The sequence below is a fragment of the Gopherus evgoodei genome, chromosome 7 (genome assembly GCF_007399415.2).
Source record: "Gopherus evgoodei ecotype Sinaloan lineage chromosome 7, rGopEvg1_v1.p, whole genome shotgun sequence".
NCBI classification, from domain to species: Eukaryota; Metazoa; Chordata; order Testudines; family Testudinidae; genus Gopherus; species Gopherus evgoodei.
In genome coordinates this window covers 95,985,384-96,008,341 of record NC_044328.1, presented here as the reverse complement: position 1 = coordinate 96,008,341, position 22,958 = coordinate 95,985,384, and the positions used below count along the sequence as shown (strand labels likewise).

Sequence of the window (22,958 nt, the reverse complement as noted above, 5' to 3'; positions counted from 1 at the left end):
TCCTCCACCACCGCTTCTCCCCTTCACCCCAGTCCCGCCAGCCCCACATCCTCCACCAGCGCTTCCTTCCCGTCACCTCAGTCCCGCCTGCCCCCCATCCTCCACCACCGCCCCGTCACCCCCAGCCCTGCCCCGCGGTATCTCACTAGTCCCAGGCGTAGGTGTCCCTGTTTGGCGCATGCGCATTTCCCGCCTCCGGCCGGCTAGCGGCCCACCCCCCACGGCCCGAAGGCGGGGCCGCGCCCCCTGCCCAGCCCCAAGCCGGGCTGCCCGGGCCCGCCTCGCAGCGGAGCAGCAGCAAGGTGGGTCTGTCGCCTTCGCCGCCCCCTCCCCGTCGGCCGCCATCGGGATCCAGCCCCCCGCAGCCGCTCCAGCCCCTCTCCTCTCTAACGCCGCCCCCCCGCGGCTCCCCTCATCCCAGGCCTAGCGCCAGCTCCCCGGCAGCGGGGGCAGCATCTTGTGGCTGCTCCCCGCCAGCGCCCAGCCGGCAGAACCAGCCCCCCACCCTCTGCAGCAGGCTGGGCAGAGGCAGGGTGTCCTTATGCCCAGGGAAGCCCCAGCCTGTGTGGGCAGGGAGGTGTGTACACAGGGGTGCTGTGGGGGCGCAGGGCATCCAAAGGGTTTGGTGATAAAAAGCCAGGGCCAAGCCATCTGCCTTCCCCTGGTGCTAGGAGCCCAGCCTGGCAGGCAGGGTACTTACCTCAAGCCTGACTTGTCAAATCATTCCCTGTACATCCGCCTCCCGGGGCGGGGGGTTGTTCCTCTTCAGAAAGGCAGTGGGAAGGATTCACCCAGCTAGTCCATCAGCCCCCCAGCCTGCCCTGACAGAGTTTGTGGGGGTTGGAATCGAACAAGCGCACAGGTGCATGCATGTACATACTTGCCTGCCTAGGCATGGTGTATGAGCGCACGGACTTGTGTGCACACTCATGCAGACGCACTCACATAGATGGAGTCTGATAAATTAGCCAGTCATTGACCAGTTGCTTTATGGGGCCAAGCTGTGGAAAGTCTGGTAGTAGAAGGCAATATAATAGATTTTTTCCCCCATTTCTAGATTTAAGGATTCACAGAAGTGACAGATAAAAAAGATCTGTTAGAGCCCATCTAATTAAACTTTGACTGCTTTGGATAGTCTAGTTTTAAACATCCTAAATGTGTGCCTGTGTGTGTATAAGTGTAATTTGAGGTTTTGTTCTGTGCCCAGGAAGGCAGAGATCAGCAAGAAGAATGTGCTTGATAGTCCACTTCCTAGGGAAGCTGCTGGGCTTTGCTCTTCATAGCTGAGGTAAGATGGGTTCAAGAGCATTTTGATTGGTGAAGGGTATTCAGCACCAGCAAAAAGCATTAAAGAGCAGTTACACCCAGGAAAGTGACTTTAGATGTGCCATTGTGCAGCTCTGTGCTTATCTCAGTGACATCAAGAGCAAATGTACTCAATGGCTATGTTAAAAGATTTATTTTGAATTCTGGCACTGTTAATTCCACCTGGGCTTCTGAAAACAAACTCTACTTTGTGGCTGGCAACTCATTACCAGGAATAACCATTTTTCAGCTGACTTTTCTGAAAGTGGCTGACAATTTTGTTGATGAGGCAAGAGTCGTAGTAGGATCCTGCTTATTCTCCCGAGGCCCATAGAGTACTGGCTGGCTCTGTGGGGTTTAATAGGAACACAAACATTTGTTTGTCATTCAAGTTAGCACACACAATGCTGTAGTGAATTAGACACACACTGAGCAGATCTCTTGGATAAGGCAGCACCACTTTTATATGATTACTTTTCAGTCTATATCTGTACTTTAAATTGAAACAGGCTATCCTCTTCAAACTCTGGGTATGACTACATTTACATTTGTACAGCGCTGGGAGTTACAGCTGTCTTCGTACAGCTGTGTAGGGAAAGCGCTGCAGTGTGGCCACATTTGCAGCGCTGTTGGGAGTGGTGCATTGTAGCTATCCCAGCGTTCAAGTGGCTGCAACATGCTTTTCAAAACAGGTGGGGTGGAGTGTGATAGGGAGTGTGCGGGAGACAGACAGAGTGGATTTTTGGAGCTGACACTGTTCTCAGCTCCCTGCCTTGCAAGTTCTAAGGACTGGAAGATACACAGTACCTACCTTCAATCATTTTAAAAGTTTTGACCCCTTCCCCCACCCCTCTCTTATTCACTAAATGCAAATTATGCACTCCTAAATAGCCTTCAGACCACATAAGCAGCTGCTCAACATGGACTCTCCCCTCCCCCTCTGCCATGTGACTTCTCTCTTCAAGCAAACAGCTGTGAACCTTCCAAAGCAATTCCCCAGCCTGCCTCCACTGGCTCGCTGGAGCAAACAGCAGCTGTGTTTGTTTTTTAGATAAGCAGCTGGGGGGGAGGGGAGATCGGAGTTCCGCCATTCTTCTGGTTTGTTGTGAGCAGACATTCTGGGATACCTCCTAATACCCTGGAGGCCAATAACAGCGCTTGTGGTGGCCACACTTGACGAGCAGTGCTGCAGTCATTACACCCCAAGCAGACCAGGGAGTTGCAGCGCTGGATGTGCCTTGCAGGTGTGGACAGTTACTAAGTTGCAGCACTGTAAACCCACCACCAGCGCTGAAACTCTCCAGTGTAGCCAAGCCCTCTGACATTTTCATTCCTTCTCTTGGCAGTTAGTTCCTAGAGTTAACCAATACTTATTTTACCCAACTCTTTTTAGAGAAACAACCTTTAGTCCCTTCCCCAGTTGAATTTGAGATGAAGAATATGCCAACATGTTTTTCTTTTCATTTTAACTCACTCCTGATAGTAATTTTGTATACCTAGTTGTTAGACTCTGTTTCTGTTTTTGCCAGTAGGCTGATCTTAACACTTCATTTATTGGATGAACAAATAAATAACAGAGTGATTAGCTTGCATGTTTATGATGTAGAGTTAATTGTTTTTCTTTTGAACAGCTCCCTTGATTATTATTTCTTAGAAGGAACCATCTGTTTTCAGGAGGCCTGCACCTCAGTCAGTGAAATTGGGCACCAAGTCTGTGGAGTAATTAATCCCAAAGTAATACATGTGAAGTAAGCCAAGTGTCTGCAGTTGCTCTTTATTTTGAAGCAATTTTCTCCATCTAGTTTTTGCATCAAGAGTTTCTGTAAAACCTATATGGTGGCTCCATGTGTTAGACAGCATGGGAAAAGTAAATGAGAGAGATAATACTTGAATCTTCAGGCACTGTCAATTTAAGATATAATTAACTAGTTGGTCCTTTCCTATAATTGGATTTCTTGGTTGGCAGCATAAAACCACTTGGATAATATTTTCTAACATCTGTTTTAGTGCAATGTCTAACAATTGTGAAACAGGTTTATTATACTGTATTGGTGATTTTATATAATCGCAAAATATGGTAAAGGCTACAAATAATGAAGGCTTGATCATGACTGGAAGCTGTACAGTTTGACAGTAGAATAAATTCCATGGGTGTTGGGAAGGTGGAGTTTAGTGGGATATGTAGAAATTAAAGACTTTTGCATGGTGTGAATGGTGTGCAGGATCACTTTTCGGATGGGAATATATCCTGGGGGTTTATGGATGAGGAACGTTTAGTATAATGCCATGAACAGTGGAAAAAGTAAAATACTTTTCTTTTAAAAAGACACTTTCAATTCAAATGTCACTCCTGTCTGAAAATGTTTTACCGACAATTGATACAAGTAACACCTCATGCTATTGCAACTAAAAGATGAAGGATTTTTTCAGTGTGTGCATTCAACTGCACAGTTATGCTTCTAGTTAATTTTCTGTCTTTTTTTCCTCCAGAAAAAGAAGTGAGAAGTACTGTAAAGATTTGAAACTGTAATTGTATAACCACAAAAACTTGGCAGGGGAATTTAGGGGCATGTGTAATACCTGAAACTGTTCAACTTTTTTGATAGTGAATAAATTTTTAAGTTTTTAATATTAGCCGTTTGATTCTTTACAGATCTAAAAATATTTCTGTATAACACATTCTAAGCCATAGTAATACAGTGAGGCAAGAAAATGTAGTTGAACTTGTTTACTTTGTGCCAGCTAAAAACTGGACGCTAAGCCATCAGGTTATTGGTTCACAGGCTTGTTTGTCCTCTAAGCTATATATAGTATGCTGAACTGCTAACATCTGTTTAAAGAGAGATGACTCAGTTGGTGATAGACATCAGTAAGTAGGTCCGGAAAGTGGGATGAGAAATGCGTAGTGCTCAGTTGATTTAACTGCCTAGGATTGTAATCACACTTCTTTAAGCCATTCACGTAACATTAAAAAAAATTGTGATGTTTATGGCATTTTGTAAATCAGAATATTAAAATTCATGCAATTGCAGAATAGGTTTGCTAATAAAATTGAGATTTGTAAACTCATGAGAGTTTAAACTCGTAAGATAAATATTATTCCCAGGATGTCACTTCTCAAGCTGGATTGAGACTAAGTGTACATTGGAGGCCACATATGATACACATTTTATATATATTTTTAAAATGGAAGGAAGGGGATTTTACTAGGCAATTAACATATAAAATCAACGGAAAGTTAATTGGGCAACTAAACCCTGTGCAAATTAACTTTGGTGGACAGGACTGCAGAGATATAACTTAAACATCTCATGCCATAACCATGTTATTGCCAACTGAATGAGAATGTAACCTGAAACACATACTTTGGAGCTTTCTTGGTTTATAGCATAATACATGGGTTCTCCATTCAGTAAAAGTAATAACGTTTCTTTGTTTCAAGTAGAGTGGCCACAGAATTACAAAGATACCAGGCTGTTTCTCTCTTACTTTACCAAAAATTTAGTGATTTCAAGTCCTTCGCTTCTAAAAGTATGGCCAATCACCACCTTTTGTTTGAGATCAATTACTTTGTCATTGGCAAAAATCCTGATTGTGGAGCCAAATTGTAGATATCTATTGTATATTCTGCACTCATTTCCTATAGGAGATCTGAAGAAGAACCGGTGGTAGAAATATGCAATGTGTACCACCAAAAAGGATTTTCCCCTATTTTATACATTTATATAAGTCTGTGAGTCCAGACACCCACCACGTACTAGTCACTTTCCAAACAGAGGAAGACAGTCCTTGCACTTATGCAATGTAAAGTGTGTGTCTATTTATGTATGTATGTATTATGTTTAGGTTTTCTTTCATAGTAGGTGACACAGCAGACTATAGAAACTCCTACACAAGGAATTGTGACTCACTAAGAAAAAACAAATTAGATTATGCGTGATCTAAGGAAGAAGCACATCAATTAAAAGTGGAAGATAAGATGCACTGCATTTGTATCTTTTTAATTGTTTAATATCTCTAAGTATGCTAATGAACGTTTGGAAGATTTCTTTCCTGGTTTTTATACCTCTGGCAGTACTCAGTCTTAAAGGGGGGCGGGTGGGTGGGGGGAAACCTGTTTCAAGGACAGAAATTCCCCTAATATTTTTCCTGTGCCTCATTAGTGTAGTATGTCTTGAAGGGGGACCAAATCACTTTGTGTCCTCTTAATACTTTGATACTTGCAGATCATTAAACTCTTTCTGGCCAGGTACAAAAGGTTGAAGTGGCATAATGAGGCTCTAAAAGCCTGGTATCTGGTTGGAGGATGGGGGGAGGATTCCCCTGGTGCAGGTATTGCGGAAGATAGCTGTAAGGCTGTCTTCTGAGGCTTCTCTTGCAAATCATGGCATGAGGGTGAGAGGCGGGGTCAAGAGCAGTGTGTCAGAGCCCACAGCACAAAATGTTTTGACTAACAGAACAGCTCAAGAAGACAGCTTTAATTTAGGTCCCTAGGGATATATCCAAAACGGTTTAGCAGATACAATCTTAAATCTAAAATTCTAGATACAGAAATAAGAAACCCATTCAATTCTCCATGACTTACAGATGTTTGAGTCTCACCCTCTTCCAGCTGTTACTCATCAGCAAATCTCCAGCCCAGGTCTTTGTGATGGTACTTTCAGTCCAGCAGAGGCTCTATAGTGGGCGTTCCTAATCTTTTACTTATCATGAATCCTTTTTTGGCTATCCATAAATTTGAGAATTTGTTAATATTAACCTGAGTCCCTAGTCACAGTCCTCATCCACCACTATGCTGTTGAGATAGCTCAGGCTGAAAGTATGTTCTAGGGATTAGCCTCACATAAATCAGATAGATACTGAGAGGCAGCCCGCACAACGCATGCTTATTATCGAAAAATTAAAAATTAAAGGCTTTTGCAGGCTGACCAGCTTTTCTGCCTAATAAGTTAACTTGCTATGAGTCTGAGAACTGACACATTCAGGACAAGATTATGGATTGTAACAGAAGAACAGAACCCATTTATTACAGTGTTGAAATAAGTATAATTGAAAAGAGAATAAAAGCAATGCATTTTTCACAACTGAGACATTTTCACTGATTTGATTTCTTCCATATTTTAATAATATATCTTCTAAACAACATCAAATGAAAAATTTGGAACTTTTTATTGGAAAAATCTCCGAATTTTATTTCAAGAATACTTGAACGATTATAATATTTGTACTATCACACTGAATGTGTTGTTGCTGCTGCTAAGACAGTAGCTATTGTACTCTAATTTCTATTTGCTCTCTGAGTTGATTATGTAAGTGTCAGATGGCAGAGTTGTGATCTAAGTGAAGGACAGTTAAATGCTAAATGTTTTAGAAATTTCAAGTTGCCAAACAGAGACCTAGGAAGTCAGTGTTGTAATTAATCTTAAAGTATTCCTGTCACTTAAATATTATTACCCCCTTTTAGGGATGGGGGAAATTGAGGCAGAGAGGTCAACTGATTTGCCCAAGGCCACGGAGTCAGTTAATGTCAGTGCAAGGATTAAAATGTGGAAGTTCCTGGCTTTCAAAGGCTATGTCTACACTACACATCATTAGCAGCTACATGCTGCAGTGAAAAGCAAGCTGCATCCGCACTGCATTGTGTAGCTACATGTAAGTGAAAGGCTCTGGCAGAGGGGATGCAGTGGGGAAAGGCTGAGCATGCTTCCCCACTGCCACAGCCGTTCCCTGCTGCTGGAGTCGTTACTCACCTGAGCTGTGCTTCAGATTCGACACTGCTGTTTACACCTGTCCTGGGGGGCTACAGAGATATGTATACTATACTCTGCTGAAAAAAAGCATAATGTAGACATACCCAAAATGGGACTCCTCTTGCACTGTACTCAGTTCTAGGGCAAGGTGACTGTGGTGCACGGCTGAGGGAAGAGTGTAGAACTGCAATGGGAGCAGGTGGAGGAGGGAGGTATCTCTTTCTCCCGTCCCCATCCCAGGACCTGGTAAAGAGACTGAATTTTTGATTAAATGGGGAGGTTTTAGTTGCGACTTTCCTTGTGGTTCAGTCCTCATAGCTAAGAACAGATTTCCTAGAAGGTGTTTCTCTTACAAGAGTGGTTTAGTCACCCTTACCAATCACAAGTTTAAACCATTGTATACTGATTATGTAGTCACTCAGTACAACTCTCCATCTTTAGAAATATCCTTTGAATTTAAATCCTCTTGCTATTGTGCTACACCATCTCATATTTACAACTTCCTCTTTGGTGACAGCTTTAATTAATAGTGAAGGAAAGAAGAAACAAGAGGAGGGAATATGGGAAGATAGGACTGTCTGTAGAGGGACAGGGAGACTCTTTAAAAAAAGATTGCACTTGATAGAAAACTTGAAACTGTATTTGTATTGTTTCAGATTATACGTTTATCCGTTATCGCTAAGAATACATGCAATTTCTGAGCGGAGTAATACATTTCAGATGGAGTGGTTGGCATGGCCTTTGATCTTAGGTCACACTAGGCACCTAATGCATGTTTTTTAGCTTTTTAGCTTACAACTGCATTTTATTGGGTGTTGTGTGTGTTTGTTAGAGTACAGGACTGAGTCCAAGCTGGGTTCTCTTTCCTGAGTCCTGACTCTGCCCATGACTTGCTGTGCCAACATAAACTGGATCCAAAATTAGAAGCTGTAAACAAGCTTTTATAAATCCTAAAACAAATAAAAATGTTTCCCCAATATTTGAAATTATAATAAAAACACTTGTTTATAAACAAACACTGCTAAACATCTCAACATTAGGAAGCTGAAAGCAAAATTGGCTTCATTGCTTTTCATTGCCCAAACAGAGAGAAGCAAAATGTTAATGAAGAGCATAGATTAAATTTCCAAAGCTGACTCGGAGATTTAGACACACAAGTCCCATTAAAATTAATATTAGCTTTGAAAATCTCAAATCTAAAGTGATAAGTAGATTGGATCTTTAGTGTTAGTAATAGATAACGAGTGTTTATAATGCCTGATAATTTTAAGTTCCCAGTGTCCCTTAATCCTCTCTCTTTGACTTTCTCCCTCTTATAAAGCATTTTGACATTCTTAAATAAAGGTACAATGTGAGAACATAATATTAAATGCAGTGCAGTTCTAGTTCAGTGGTTCATATCTTATGCTTTAACACAAGATAACTTGAAAGATCCTGTAAGTACCACAGTATGGCACCAAAAATAGATTTATTTTCAATGAGTTATATTATTAGATCAGAGTGACACCTACGAACTGTGGGGGATACATATCTTATACATGCCAGGGATATACTGGAGACAACAGGACATTTAAAATAAATCAGACATTTACATTTGTTCAGTTCTCCTTATCTTAGTATATATTTGCATTTTCAGGACAGTTTGAAGCTTTGATTCTGCCTGTTTAATTATATTATGGAAGTGTGTTAACTGTGGTGTTAACTGTAGTCAGAATTTTTAAACTTGCAGTTTTCCATTGGTCTAAGGAGATAAATTAGTTGTCTGGGGGTCATGGACAGGTGAATGTTAAGCCTTCTGTAATGCAGCCCTAAGACAGCATAGACGGTTCTAGTCACACTAGTTGCCAGACATCTAGTGACCAGGTCCTGTTCTACTTACAAAAAGCCTGTTAATGTGGCTGCATGGTTGGGATAGTTCGGTAGAATTTTCCAAAGTGCTTAGGATTCTTTTTTGTTCGTTTTTGTTTAAATAGTAACTGCTGAGTTCTAAAGGCTTCAGGAGTATTAATTCATTTGCCTGTGGCTGTGCATTAATTCTTTGAAAACAGCAAATGACAGCAAACCCAAAAAATAACTCCTCAGCTGGCTCAAAACCTTGTAGCCCTAATGAAAATAGAAATGAAGTAATAATTGGTTTGAACAAATAGGCGCGACATTGAACCATGGAGCTAGCTAAACTCTGGCAGGTTACTAGGGCAGATGGTTCTAGTAACCTACCTTTGGTACTGAGGAATACAAATCTAGGAAATGCTAGAGCAATCTAGTAGGTCATAACTTTTGCAAGTGGACAGAGCAAAAAGGCAAGCTCTCAACTGGGCTCCAGACCGCCAACTCTTGAACTGTACTTGGAAATCAACAGGCAGCCAGCACTAAGTTATGTTATCATTAGGAAAAGTAATTACTGAAGTGCTCATTAGCTGTCATTCAAATATTAAAATTTCAAAGTTTCCAAAATGCATCAGTTCTCACTAAGAAGCTCATCTAAATGTTTAGAAATTACCTTTCTTTGCCTTAAATTCAATTTTAAAAAAATCTCAGACTACTTATTCTGTTTCTTCTGTATTCAACTAAAAAAATCAGCTTAACTTCCATCGTTTCCCCCCCACAAAACACTCCATAAAGATATGTAATTTATTTACCAAGGTTGTGGGTGCTGAGATTTGAAATATCTGACATACATACTATGCTAGCAGGTGTCAAACAGTCATGTGTGGAGCCACTTCTGTAACAATTTTGAACCATGTGTACTTAAAACAAGAGGTGGTAGCGTTATTTGTGTGTCTTCAGTTTTTACTGTTTTCAAGCCTAATCCTGCTTAGCACCTTCAATTCCCAATGAAGTCAAAGGGGTGACTGAGGATGCTCAGAACCTGGCAAATTTGGATCCATGAAGTAGTGACAGTCTTGTTAGTTACAGCTAGGGTCCTGATCTTGCAAACACTTAAGTACATGAATAATTTTACTTACCTAAATAGCTTCATTGACTTCTAAGGGACCACTCAAGTAGATGAAGTTTCTTACATGGTTAAGTGTTTGCAGGATAGGACCCATAGAGACTGATTTTTCAGATGTGCTGAGCTCCCACAGTTCCACCTGAAGTCAATGGGAACTGGAGGTGCTCAGTATTTCTAGAAAATGAATCCCGAAGTGACATACTAAAAAAGCAAGGGGACGTTATTAATACTTTCTAAAGCGATTATTTTTGAAATGTGAAAATCTGATCTGATCAGATTTCTAAACAACAAAAGAACTTTTCTTATATATTAACTGTCTACAACTTTTAATTTTTAGAAACTGTTTTGTAGCTAGAATTAAGCACACATTTGAAAGAGCCACAAACACAATTTTGCCACTCAAATAGTTAATACTATTTTTATTATTTATATATATGGCATCTCAATTAACTTACCAAGTTTCTGACCTTTAAAGTTCGAAATAATGAGCCTCTTCAAATAGTTTTTTAAAGGAATTAGAGTTTACTCTTTAACTGTATTATAGAACGTAGAAAATATGAAAATGAGCACTTTTAACTTCCCTAGTTAAAGGCCTTATGATTTTGCCTCAGCAATTTATTCTATCATCTGATTTGTCACTACTGTCTATAGCACCTTCAGTCCTAAAAATATATTTTAATATGCATGTTAATTACAGGGAACATTACAAGGGAGCAGAATGAAATTATATGTCCTCCAGAATCTGTCAGTTACAAATAAATTACAAGTATGATTAGGACAATTATTAGGGTATCCCTCATAGTCTATTAATATACTTTAGTCTTCTTTTGTCTGCAGAAATTTTAGGTACAATATTGAAAGTGATAGCAACAATTTGCCATATGGTTAAAAACATCGACATTTATTTTTGAGTTCTGGGTCATTTCACTTAATATTTTTCAGCTACAAAAGGGAAAGGAATTGCAATGACATAGCCAAGAGGTTTAAAAAATACAATTAAAATAACTTTTTCTCTCCTGGTAAATATCTATTGCTTACTTGAGCAATGAATATTTGCCATTGATATTTCTAAAATAAAAAAATTGACTGGACATACAAAATTATAGTTTCTTCATGAGACACAAAATCCCTGAGGGGTGGAAACAGTAGATTTAATGGATTTCTTTTCTCCCTCTGTAATTAACAAATGAAACATCTGTGAGTCAAAGTTGTTTGGTCTGATAACATAATGGAGTGCACCAAACTTACTTTTCACAGAGGGTGGTTTTAATTGTCATGTAACCTTTTCCTTACTTCACCTTCTCCAAGGACTATACTATCAAACCAATCATTTTTGTAAACAGTAATATTTTAACCATGTCATTTTTAAAGAAAATAATATTTAACTGGAAAATCTAAAGAAGAAAAAGCAAACTTGTGAATAACAATGGGCCATATTTTTAAAGCGACCTCAATGAGGCCTCTAAATTGTGGATGCAACTTTCCATGACCAAATTTTTATTTCCATGGCTGGGCTTTTTGCACAATTGTGCTTGGATTTGTACAAATAGGATATTGTAATTAGCCATGAAAAAACACAACTTGAATGCAAATTCAGTTTGTGTACACATCAGTTTTTGTGTTTGCAAAAATAACATCTGTGAAAAATAGCATCTGCAATTTAAAGTTTGGCCCTGTCGCTCTCCTTATATAAAGCTTTGCATATAGGAGCAGCTGAATTTTTTTCATCTCTGAATTTTACTAATTCCACGGATGTTAGCCATCATAAACAGTTAAATCTGATCAGAAGAATGTTTCTAAAAACATACCTAACAATTTAGCTCTGTTACCAACTCAGTGTCTCCTCTGGCCAAATGAAGATGGGTCCTTAGCTGACACAATATTTTTCAAGCTTAATTGGGTTGTAGGCTTAACCCTTAGAACAGTTGTATCCGGATCACTTTGCTTTCGTAAATAAAACAGATCTCCCTATCTCCAAGAAGCTTGTGTGAAAATAGGCTGCTGTGTTTTTAAGTAAAGAGGAGGGGGCAGAAAGGGGTGTCATGTTATGGTGAACTTTCAACAACTGTTACTTGCACTGCCAGCTTTTTAATAAGAGCTGCAAGTATCAGTGGAAACCTTTTGTATTGTCAACTAATGTTCAATGGTTGAAATAAACTTTGTAAAATAGAGCAAAATATTTCCCATACTGTATATTCGCTGGTTGTTTGCTGATTCACTCATCCTCCCCCCCCGAATCCATATAGTTAGGCTCTTCCTGCTTTGATTAGGTGTGCTGTCTTCAAAAGCACTTTTTTCATGTTGTTGTAAACCTATAATATTTAATCCCATTAATTTACACTAGCTATACCTACATTAGTTATATGCTAGGCTCCTATGTTAAAATAAGAAAGAAAATATTAAAAGACCAGATGAGATACCAGAGATTTGAGCATGACATTATTAATTGTGTTTCAAAATTGATTTATTACAGAGTCCTCGTTTAATGTAACTTCATCTGAAATTATCTCTACATTGCCAGTTCTGTGTGCTTTCAGTGGTTAACAAGCACATCTTATAAATACCTACCAGAAACGACAAACAGGTTTTGCTGGACAGTAATGGGAGTGAGATGAACGAAAAGAAGAGGAAAAGGATTCTCTTATTAAAATATCAGGTTTAATGTAGCCTGTTTGCCTCAATCCCTTTAAAATCTAAACTAGACACAGAAAGCAGTTTATGGAATGATTATCAGCATAATCCCTTAGGTATTGCACATATAGTCTTAGGGGAAAAAAATTGATTCTTATTGGCTCCTCCCACATTACCCTTACAAATCCAATTAATTCTAGTAAAAACTGCAACAACATTTAGGAATCATTTCTATAAACGAGTATTTTCATACAACACACTATTTGTGCTTTGTCAAATCTGCAGTAATGAAGGGATCAACGGTCACCCAATCTTTTTTCTGGGTAACAGGTAAGGCATTAACTGAAAATATTGAAATTGCTTGTTAAAACTAATTTAAAATGAGAAGCTAACTCTCTCCGGTTCTGAGTGTTTGAAATTTGCAAAGGACAGAACTTTATATTCATTTGACATTGCTAAAGTCCAATTTTAAAGCATGTGCACTTGTGAGCATAGTCATATTAAAATTCAATTGTGTATAGCATTCCAAGCTATAATGACAATCCAATTCACTCTTCTGTATGTAGTTCACCATGTAAATCAGAAAAAGAATAGTCTTACTAAACATGAGATGCAAGATTAATAATATCTGAGTCACCAGTTTTGTTTGTAGAACAGTTAATGTATTCACTTTTACCCTCTTCCTTTATAATTCCCAGTAGTAATTATTGGCTGCCAGCCTGTTCAAGGTAGTTTAAAATAAGGTCTGTAAACTATCGTGCTAGCGTTTACTGAAGAACTCTGATAGTGAATTAAATAATACTAATTAAATCAATTGTTAGACCTGTCCATCAGTTAGCATGAAATTTCTTGCTATTTAATTTATGCCCACCTTCAATTAATACCCAGGGCTGCGACACCTACGCAGTGTTCTGCTGACTTGTATGTAGGCTCGGCAGAATTTGACTTTATTTTATTGGATATTATTGATATTTATTTTTAAAGATTTTTTATATATTTTATTGATTTAAATTTTCATGCTTGTGGAAAACTATGAGGAGGGCATCAGAAAATTATTTAATGACAAATATTGAGATTCAAAAAGTTAAAGCTTTATGAATAATGAAGACACATGGTCAATATCACATGTCAAAATATGCAGAGTAAATATCTGTAATTAAATCAACACATTATACGTGTTTTTACTATTCATTTACTAGTCTATTTGTAATAAGCCTAATTCAAAAGACTGAATCACTGGATTCTAACTCTTAAGTTCTCAAACAGTATTGTTTTTTACTTTGCCTGTTTGCAAATTTCAGTTGTCATCAGTAGAAATATTTTTTGACAGTGTTTGTGCAGTGAAGTTGGCATTTATCAACATTTACCCATAAAAATCTAAACCTTCCAAACCTAATTATATGCTTTTGTTCCTTGTGTATGTCTATGATATACCATAAGCAGCCACAGTCCTGTGTAAACACTGTGCTTAGTGATTAAGTCACATTCAGTTCTTATTGAAACAGATGGTGAATATTGTTTTTCCATTTTAAAAAAAAAAGTCCACGGAGGGAGATACAGAAGTAACCTACTGGTCCTAGTCCTGTTCCCATTTAAATCATTGGGTGTTTTGCCACAGATGTAGGATCACCCCACTGTGTAACTGTCATATGGCTAGTCTATATGAAAATATGTGTGATGTTGTTACCTTGACCTCATTTCTCCCCCTCACCACCCATCTGTTTTTCATCCACCTCTTGTGTCTTGTTGCTAAGCTAGTTTGAAAACTCCGTAGGGAATAATATTTTCCCTTTAAAGTTGTCATCACTAGTAGTAATGCAATATGGAAATAAAAACATTACTTCTCTGAGCATCTTTACAAATTTGTACTAATTTGTATTATTTCTGACCATGATGTTATGCTGAGTTAGCAATTCTAGAGTTAGCAATTCTATTATAAAATTTGCCGCCCTTTTTTTTTTTTTTTTTAGTGACCTGTACTTCTGGCTGAGAAGTCTTCTGATTGGCTACTTGTTAGCATATTTAAAAATGTTTTAATGTCAAAAACTCTTGATTGCATATTTTAAAATACCTGATTAAAAAAACTGAATTTTGACAAGTTTAATTGTTTCTCATATGTTGGAGAAATAGGGTAAAAGGATTTTTTTTATGATCACATTACTGTGACTTTCTTTAACCTACATTGGTAAAAAGTATCATCTAAGGTTACTATAACTCAGGCTTTCTCAACCTTTTTCTTTCTGAGGCCCCCTCAACATGTTATAAAAACTCCATGGCCCACCTGTGCCACAACAGCTGTTTTTTTCTGCATATAAAAGGCAGGACCAGCATTAGGGGTAGCAAGGAGAGCAATTGCCCAGAGCCCTATGCCACAAGGGGCCCCACAAAGCTAAGCTTCTCAGGCTTCAGCTTCAGCCCTGGGTGGCAGGAGCTTCAGCTTTCTGTCCTGGGCCCCAGTGAGTCTAATTTTGGCCCTTCTTGGCAGACGCCCTGAAACCTGCTTGGGCCTCAGACCCCTGGTTGAGAACTGCTGCTATAACTGAAAGAGATTAGAGAAAACAACATTTAGAGATTTGAGAAGAAAACTTTGTGCAGTTTACAGAACTTTGTGTTGTTGCTTTCATTCCTTCCTGTGTTTTGGCAGGTAAGGACCTGATCCTGAAAACACTTATCCAACTGACTAACTAGTCGGGGGAGTAGTCCCATTGACTTCAGTAGGGCCAGAGTAATTACTCATGTAAGATATTGTTGGCAGGAACGGGCTAGATTTTTGAAAGTATTCAGTGCCTAAAGACATAAAAACATGCCTAATGGGATTTTCAAAAGGGACTAGGCACCTATAAAAAGCAACGAAGAGTCCTGTGGCACCTTATAGACTAACGGACGTATTGGAGCATAAGATTTTGTGGGTGAATACCCACTTCGTCCAATATGTCTGTAAGTCTATAAGGTGCCACAGGACTCTTTGTTGCTTTTTACAGATCCAGACTAACATGGATACCCCTCTGATACTAGGCACCTATCTGCATCTTTAGGCACCTACTTTTAAAATCTGGCCCTTAGATGGTTTTTTCCTATTGTTTATGTATGAAAGATGACAGGGAAAAACACAACCATCTTAAAAAAACAAAAGCAGGAAGATATGGACGTATCCACAAAAACCAACAGAGAGACTGTGGGAGATGTGTAGTGTCTGATACTACTGTTCACTCATTAAGCTGATTAGACTTCAAGTTCATTATGTCCCTTTTATATTGAGGTTGAAAATACTGACTTTCTAATACATAGAGATTTTAAAATTGCTACTAACTTATGGCCCTGATATTGTAAGTACATGAGTAGTCTCACTGAACTCCATGGATTTACTCACATGTACAGAGTTACTCACAGGCATAAGAGTTTGCAAGACAGAGGCTTTATGTATTTATTTAGTTCAACAAAAATATGGTAGTGAGCCTTACCTTGGGGTTACTGTTCATGGTGGCAGCTGAGTTGGAAGAACTGGAGCCCTTCTATTCTAGAAAAGAGAAACTTGTCTACAAGTTTTGGAAATCGGTTCTGTAAGAAAAGGCAACAATTATTTGTATTTTTATGTTAAACAACCATATTAATTACTTGAGACATAGTCTTGTTCTCTCATTTCTTTTAGTCAGTGCAATTCTTTTCTGGCAGCCAGAATGTCAAACTTTATCCATTTTTCTCTCCTTCATTCTCGGGCAAATACTCTGCACAACACCCAGCTTAAACAACATCTGGGCGCCAGGCAGACCTCCCAGGTAGCAGAGATGAGGGGGAAAGGAATCTTCTTCCACTCAAGGGCAGAGTGACAGCAAAGCCAGTCATGAGACCGAGAGGAGTAACTTCCATTGCCTGTGTGGTCCTTCCTTCCACCCAACAGACATAGAGGTGGAACCACCAACCTATTTCTTTAGCCACATGTATTGTTCCTGCAGACTGATAATTGTAAATAGGAAGTCCTCTTGTGCCCCTGTGCAGTATCTCTCAATCTTGGGTCCCCTTCTCTTGCAGGGGAAGTGGTGTGATTACTTTGTGCCACCGGAGGAGAAGAGAATTGTCTCTCTGCACTAGTGGAGTACTAGATAGGTTTTGTCCTATGATGTGTAAGCCAGACTTCTTGTGCTACATGGTTTGCTGTTGCAAATTTCAGAGACTTAGAAGTACTGAAGAGCATGGAATGGGAGAATGACAGGCAGCATCTTATTGGATCATTATCCTAAATGGATCAGTGCTTTAGAAGTATCTAGATTCATATGTTTGGAACATGCAACATTTTGTGGCTGTTACTGAGAAATAGCACTGAGAAGCTTTAAGAGATGCTTCGTCAATGCCTAATGAAAGCCGTGGTGCTATAAAATGGAGAAAAAAAAAATGCTGCTCACAAAAAAGTGTCTAAAAGAATACCTGAAGTTCTACTCAAGTTGTTTTTAGTTTCTTCAACAATTCATTTGTTGTTAATCCAGTTCTATAACAAAAATAACTGAAGGATAAAGAACTACGTTTTGTAGGTTTTTTTTAAAAAGACTGTAGGCAGGAACACATTGAATAACTGATTTCAGAGTAATGGTATAAATGAAAGAGGGAGTTTCACAAGTTAATAATATATGGTGCAGTGACATGAAGCTAAAAAATTATTCCTTTTGGCTAAGTAGTAAGAAAAGTCTTAACAGCAAGAGACACTGGGCAGTGAAAAAGACTTACCAGGAAGGTGGCTGAATGTCATCAGGGCACATATGTAAGAACTGGTTCAATAAGGCATTAGTGAGTGGTAGAATTAGGTCTGCAAAATGCATGATGTAAATTTAAATGAATCTGATAGTTATTTCACTCTCAACTATTCTAGTTCAATTCCAGATGGCTGCTACTCATCTGTTATCAAATACATATTGCAAAATATCATATAACCCATACTCTGCCAGTTTATTAATCAAAGATAAATCAGCACAATACAGAAAGGAATGTACATTACCCAGTCAGGGGAACAGCTTTGTAGTAATCACAGCTTACTTCTCCAGTCTGTGTCTGTTCCAAAGTCTGAACAAAATTCTACTTATACATATACACACATAGCCTTGTTTATAACAAAATAAAACATTCCACAAATTTCACTGTATTACCAGACCTTACACATCTTCTATTTAGCCTCGTCCATGTTTTGTGAGACATAGAGACATCTATACCAACCAAATCTTGTACAGATAATCATCCATACCTGGTAGATGGTGCATATTTTGCAAGCCTCCGAGCGTACATTTTATTTTGTGACAGATTCTACATGTACAAAAACAGAGATTTTAACAGTTTAACTACTAGTAGTTTTCCACAGTAAACTTAATGAGTACAAACACAAAGCATTCCAGTAATGATACATTTTACTTGTTTAGTGTTAGCTACTTAGTTTAGTTGCATTACACACCTTATCCAATTACCCTTGCAGTTTACATATTTTAATTAATACATTTGTTTGTGAGAGTTGATTTCACAGTCTAAAGTAAAATTCTATTCCTTATGTAGTGAAACTACCACCTGGTCTCAGCTCTATAGGATACATCTACACTGTATCTGGGAGCAAGCCTCCAGTCCTGATGCCCAGACTTGGTGTTAGTGGCGGCTCATGCTAGTGTACTAAAAATAGCTGGGTAGATGATACAGCTCAGGTTCCCAAGCTTGGGTGGGTGAGCAGGCGGGCCTGACAACCCAGGCTCCAGCTTCAGTTGCAACTTCTACGCAGCAATTTTAGCATGCTAGTGTGAACCCCACAAACACAAGTCTGGTCTGGACCTGGGCTGGGAAGTTCACTCCTTGATGCAGTGTAGGCATTATCCCTAATTTCTCAAGGAGTACTTCACCTTTGGTCTAGCCCTATAGAGCATAATGGGATTTTGGTTCAGTTCAGTCAACAAAAGTTTAGATCAGCATAGTGACCAAAGCCAGCCAGCCAAAAACTTATGGTTCCTTTTTATTTGAGGATCAGTTTTGTTCAGGAAGGGGAGAAAATATCTGCAAAATCTATACTGACTGGCAACATGGTATGAGCAATAAAATAATTGTCTTTGGTGCAATATTTCCCTCAGTCTTGGTATCGGACAGTGTACCACAATTCAGGAGCCATTGTGTCCTTGGGCCAATACTATATTGCTGTTTCCTTCAGTTAGTCAATAGGTATATGCCTATTACTGTACTATAGTTCCATTAGCTATGTTATTTATGCAGACTTAATGGCACTGTTAATCTGTGGTCGATATGTGGTTAAATATATGAAGATGGTAGATCGCCTAAGATGCGTTCTCTGTCTGTCTGTCTATAAATAAAACCATGTATCTGAGATTAAAGGCCTCCTGCTTTGCTGTCATGGCAATAGAGGTGTATGTCACATGGATAATGTAGATAATCTGATTACTGTCATAGCATGATTGCCTCAAGACCTGACTTTATTAGTTCTGCAAGAGAATTAGGAACATGGCCTAAAATAATATGCTGGCTGTTTGTTTGTTGTTTTTTTTTCTCTAGCATGTTCCAGGATTGAGTGTAAAATATAATGAACAAACTGGTGAATAAGGGCTTTAAGAATAAAACTATATTTTAAATGAAAGAAACAGAAAATGCTAATCTCTTTCCAGAAACGCCTTCAATTTTGATCCTAACTGCTTAAAGAAAACTGCAGCAGCTAAACAGAGAATCACAGGTCCCTAATTCTCTTTCCACTCTCGTGCCATTTATAAGAATCAAGTGAACAGTTGTTACTCAAGCACTAGTTTTACTTTAGCACTGTGCTTGTTTGTGTAGCAATGCAAAACAAAATCCGTAGCCTGAATCAGTTTACTGTATATACTTACAATACTGCAATGTTAAATAGTACTTCCTGTTCCAAATCACAACACATTTCCTCACTGTGAGCCACATTTTGCCCTTGTTCCAAAAAGAGCTATTTTCCCATTTAAAGTAAGCACAATCCCACTTAGCTTGTTTTAAAAAAAATAAATGCAGACTGAGTATTGCTCACATTACTGAATTCAGAATAACTGTCATGTAGTAAATTCAGCATACTCATGTTTGAAATGAAATACTACAGCACTCCTAAAATAAAGAAAATATTGAAGTCCATGGCACTGCTCAAATGGGAAAGAGCAGTAGGATTGGTCTGGTTTCTGGAAAGGAATTTCAGGGATGTCCAGTTCCTAGTTAAAAAAATTTCGGGGCAAATCAACCAACTCTTATTGCTTTATTATTTAGAAAGAGTTCATTAGCCTTCTGCAATTCTGTAGCTACATAATTTTCTGCAATACTGATCTTTTCTTAAAATAAAAGAGATCCCATCAAACGTAACTGAAGTTAATTCTTAAAAAAATATGAAATAGTTTTGGGAAACACACCTTCTCCTGAGTACTTCTGCCAATTTTTGCAGTTTTACCACCACGTTTGTTTTTTATGACTTGATTTTACCGTATTATATAAATGATCCACACAAAATTGATTGTATGGTAAATGTGCAAAGTACTGTTATATGCACTCCCCTCAAACAAACACAAAACAGATTTTCCTTTAACCTCAGTTGCTGTACTCGCATATGTTAGTAGTAACAAAAGCAAGTACAAATTTTCAGACAGAAAACTTTCCCAAGTACGATTAACTTGACAGTGTCCCTGTAGCGTGCATCTGGAAAATATACTGTTTGTTTTCCATTCTCCTTTTGTATATGGATGAATTTAGAAACTATTTTTGTATGCACATTTGTGCCTTTTATCCAACATCTAGAGAGTTATTTTAATTGTTAAATGTATTGTTCAATCAGCTGCAGCAGAAATAATGTGTGTGAATCAGTAGCTTGAGTTAAGCAGCCTTCTAGCTTGTGGTTAAATAGCTCTAATAGTAAGATCTCCTATTGTGATAAGCCGTTTCAGTGCCTGCATCACAGGTAGATGTTCCCATTATGGACTATGAACAAAAGAGTTCTAAAGAATCAAATGTGTTGAAGAACTAAGATTTAGTAAGTCTTAAATGAATCCAATCCCAATGGAAATAATATTAAAAAAATGTAATGTATTTAGTAAAGGCACAAGAATAAAGTGATCAGATTGTCATTAGAATTTGACACACACATTTATTTTGTCTCTGACAATTAAATATCCAAACACTAGGTTAAAAGAAAATTTTGTAGGTTGTGAAGTCAAGCATTTGAAGTTTAGAAATGCCAGATTTATGGTTGCCCCTGCAGCCTTGTTCTTCCCTTCTGTGCACTGAGTAAGGCAAAGGTCCTGTGGAAAAAACAGTATATGATCATGTAGTTAAAACTGGATTGTAATGGGCTCACCACAGCTGTATGCAGTGGGTCCTTGTCTTGCTGGTAGGAAGTAAAGGGGTTGTTGCCCATTTTGGGGCTTCCTCTGCAACTAGTACTGGAGAAGGAGGAAAAGGGAAGATGTATCTGATGGAGAAGGAAGTGGCTGGACCAGACGTGTGGAGTAACTGCACTTCCAGGTGACTGGAAGAGTAGGGTGGGTATTTATTACCCTGGAGAGTCTAGAGAATCCTCCTTTCACTGGGATTGGTCTGGCAGTAATCCATCATGCCACCCATGGAATCTGAAAAAGGACTGGGTTTCTTCTTGATCCATCGTGGCCATTATGCTAGTTGCCCTTTTCTTGGGGGGGGAAGGAATTTTTCCCTCGCTGCCAGATTGGCCGAGATAGGATATTTTTTTCCACTTTCCCACAGCAGGACCCGGTAGGGTAGGACATGGGGTTAGGTTACAATATCGTAACTTACTATGTAATATTTGGGACCAAATATCCAGTGCAGGTACTTGTTGTGGAAAGGCTATGGTCATTGGATGAAATGGATTGGAAGGGGATTTAGAGGAATGCAGCCTGTAGGGGAGCTGAGGAAAAGGATTTGGAGCTCTGACACTGGTCCAATGAGAAGTCAACTCCCCTCCTTTCTAGCCCCCTTAATCCTCATGTGATGGGAGGGCAGTGGGGGCCCAGCAATGGGATGCCTGGGATCAGGTTGGGAAGGGACAGGGCTGACAGCAGCCCTCAAAATTAGGTGTAAATTATTAAGGAAATGATGACCAGCTGCACTGTACAACTTCTTGCTGGATATGCCGGACATTTTAAGTGAATAAAGTTGCAGCCTAATTAAACCATGTCCGTTTCCTCCTGTCTTCCTCTGGCATAGCCGGAGAATTGCATACTCAGAAAGGAGATCAGCCATTTTCCAAATTTTCAAGTGCTTGACTTAACAACTAATCACGTTCTTCTAACAGTTTTTTGGATGTAATTTCCAAGGGTGGTGGTTTTGTTAGAGGAAAAAGGTAAAAATAAAATTCTAATATGTACAATTCAACCAACATGCGCCATCATTTGGTGTGAACCCTGACTATCAGCACTGCAGTGCAGACTTTGGCCACTTGAGTTACAGGGACTGATTGTAGTAGGTGGCAGCAGGAGGAGGGGAGAGGTGGTTGGTCGGCTGCATATGCTGGGTCCAGGGGTGATGGGGGAGGAGTCTGACCCAGTCCAACAATCATTCCTTCCTCCCACCACAGTGGTACCTCCAGAGTGGAGAATGGGATGGCCATAGGAGATAACAAGAGGAGTCCAATCTGGCTGTCTCTTTTTTCCCTATGGGGAGATTGGGGGACTCTTGCCCCTAGGTCATTCCCTGGGGATGGGAAATGGGATGTCTTGGTCTTGTGCTGGATCAGTGGAGCCCAGCCTGGCTTGACTCAGCTCTTTTCCCCCTTCCCTCCGTCCTGTCACTACAGCTGCGCTGGCAGCTCCCAGGCATTCTGAGTGCAGCGTGGGATGGTGGTGATGCTGCTGCTTTAAACAATGGATAGCATGGACCTAAATCTTTAGAATGTTTGTGTGTTCAGTTATAGTTTTGGCAGGCTGCCAGAGTTTTCCTGAGGAATGTAAGTGAGAAGGGAGAGGGTGATTTTTTTTTTAAATAGTTTACAACTCAACTGAACCTGAATGGAACTTCATGAGACAAATAAAAGGCATTCCTTTAGCCTGTGGGCTTTCCCCTTGCTGAATTCCAGAGACCCATTGCAAAAAGTGAAAATGTTAGCACTTCTGAAAAAGCACAAGTAACTCTTAAAATGAAAAATGCTGGCTTACCTAAATATAGCTGTCAGCTACCCATATGATGAAGAATTTGCTGCTAAACAACAAAGTCAAGAGTCAGCATAGAAAACATTTCATATACAGGTAACCCTAACTTTTTTTCTTCCTTATAATGCAATGCACTTCTTGGCATTCTTGAAGATTCTAAAGGCTCTTTGTTTCTTAAGGTGC

General features: G+C 39.1%; 1 protein-coding gene across 1 annotated transcript in view; it reads left to right on the top strand.

The window, feature by feature from the left end:
• The first annotated feature begins 219 nt into the window (after positions 1 to 219).
• The window catches only part of PTPDC1 (protein tyrosine phosphatase domain containing 1), a 46,009-nt gene continuing 23,270 nt past the window's right edge, over positions 220 to 22,958 (top strand). Inside the window, 2 exon segments of the mRNA XM_030570300.1 lie at positions 220 to 302; positions 1,208 to 1,288. The gene's annotated coding sequence lies outside the window, so the exon portion shown is untranslated.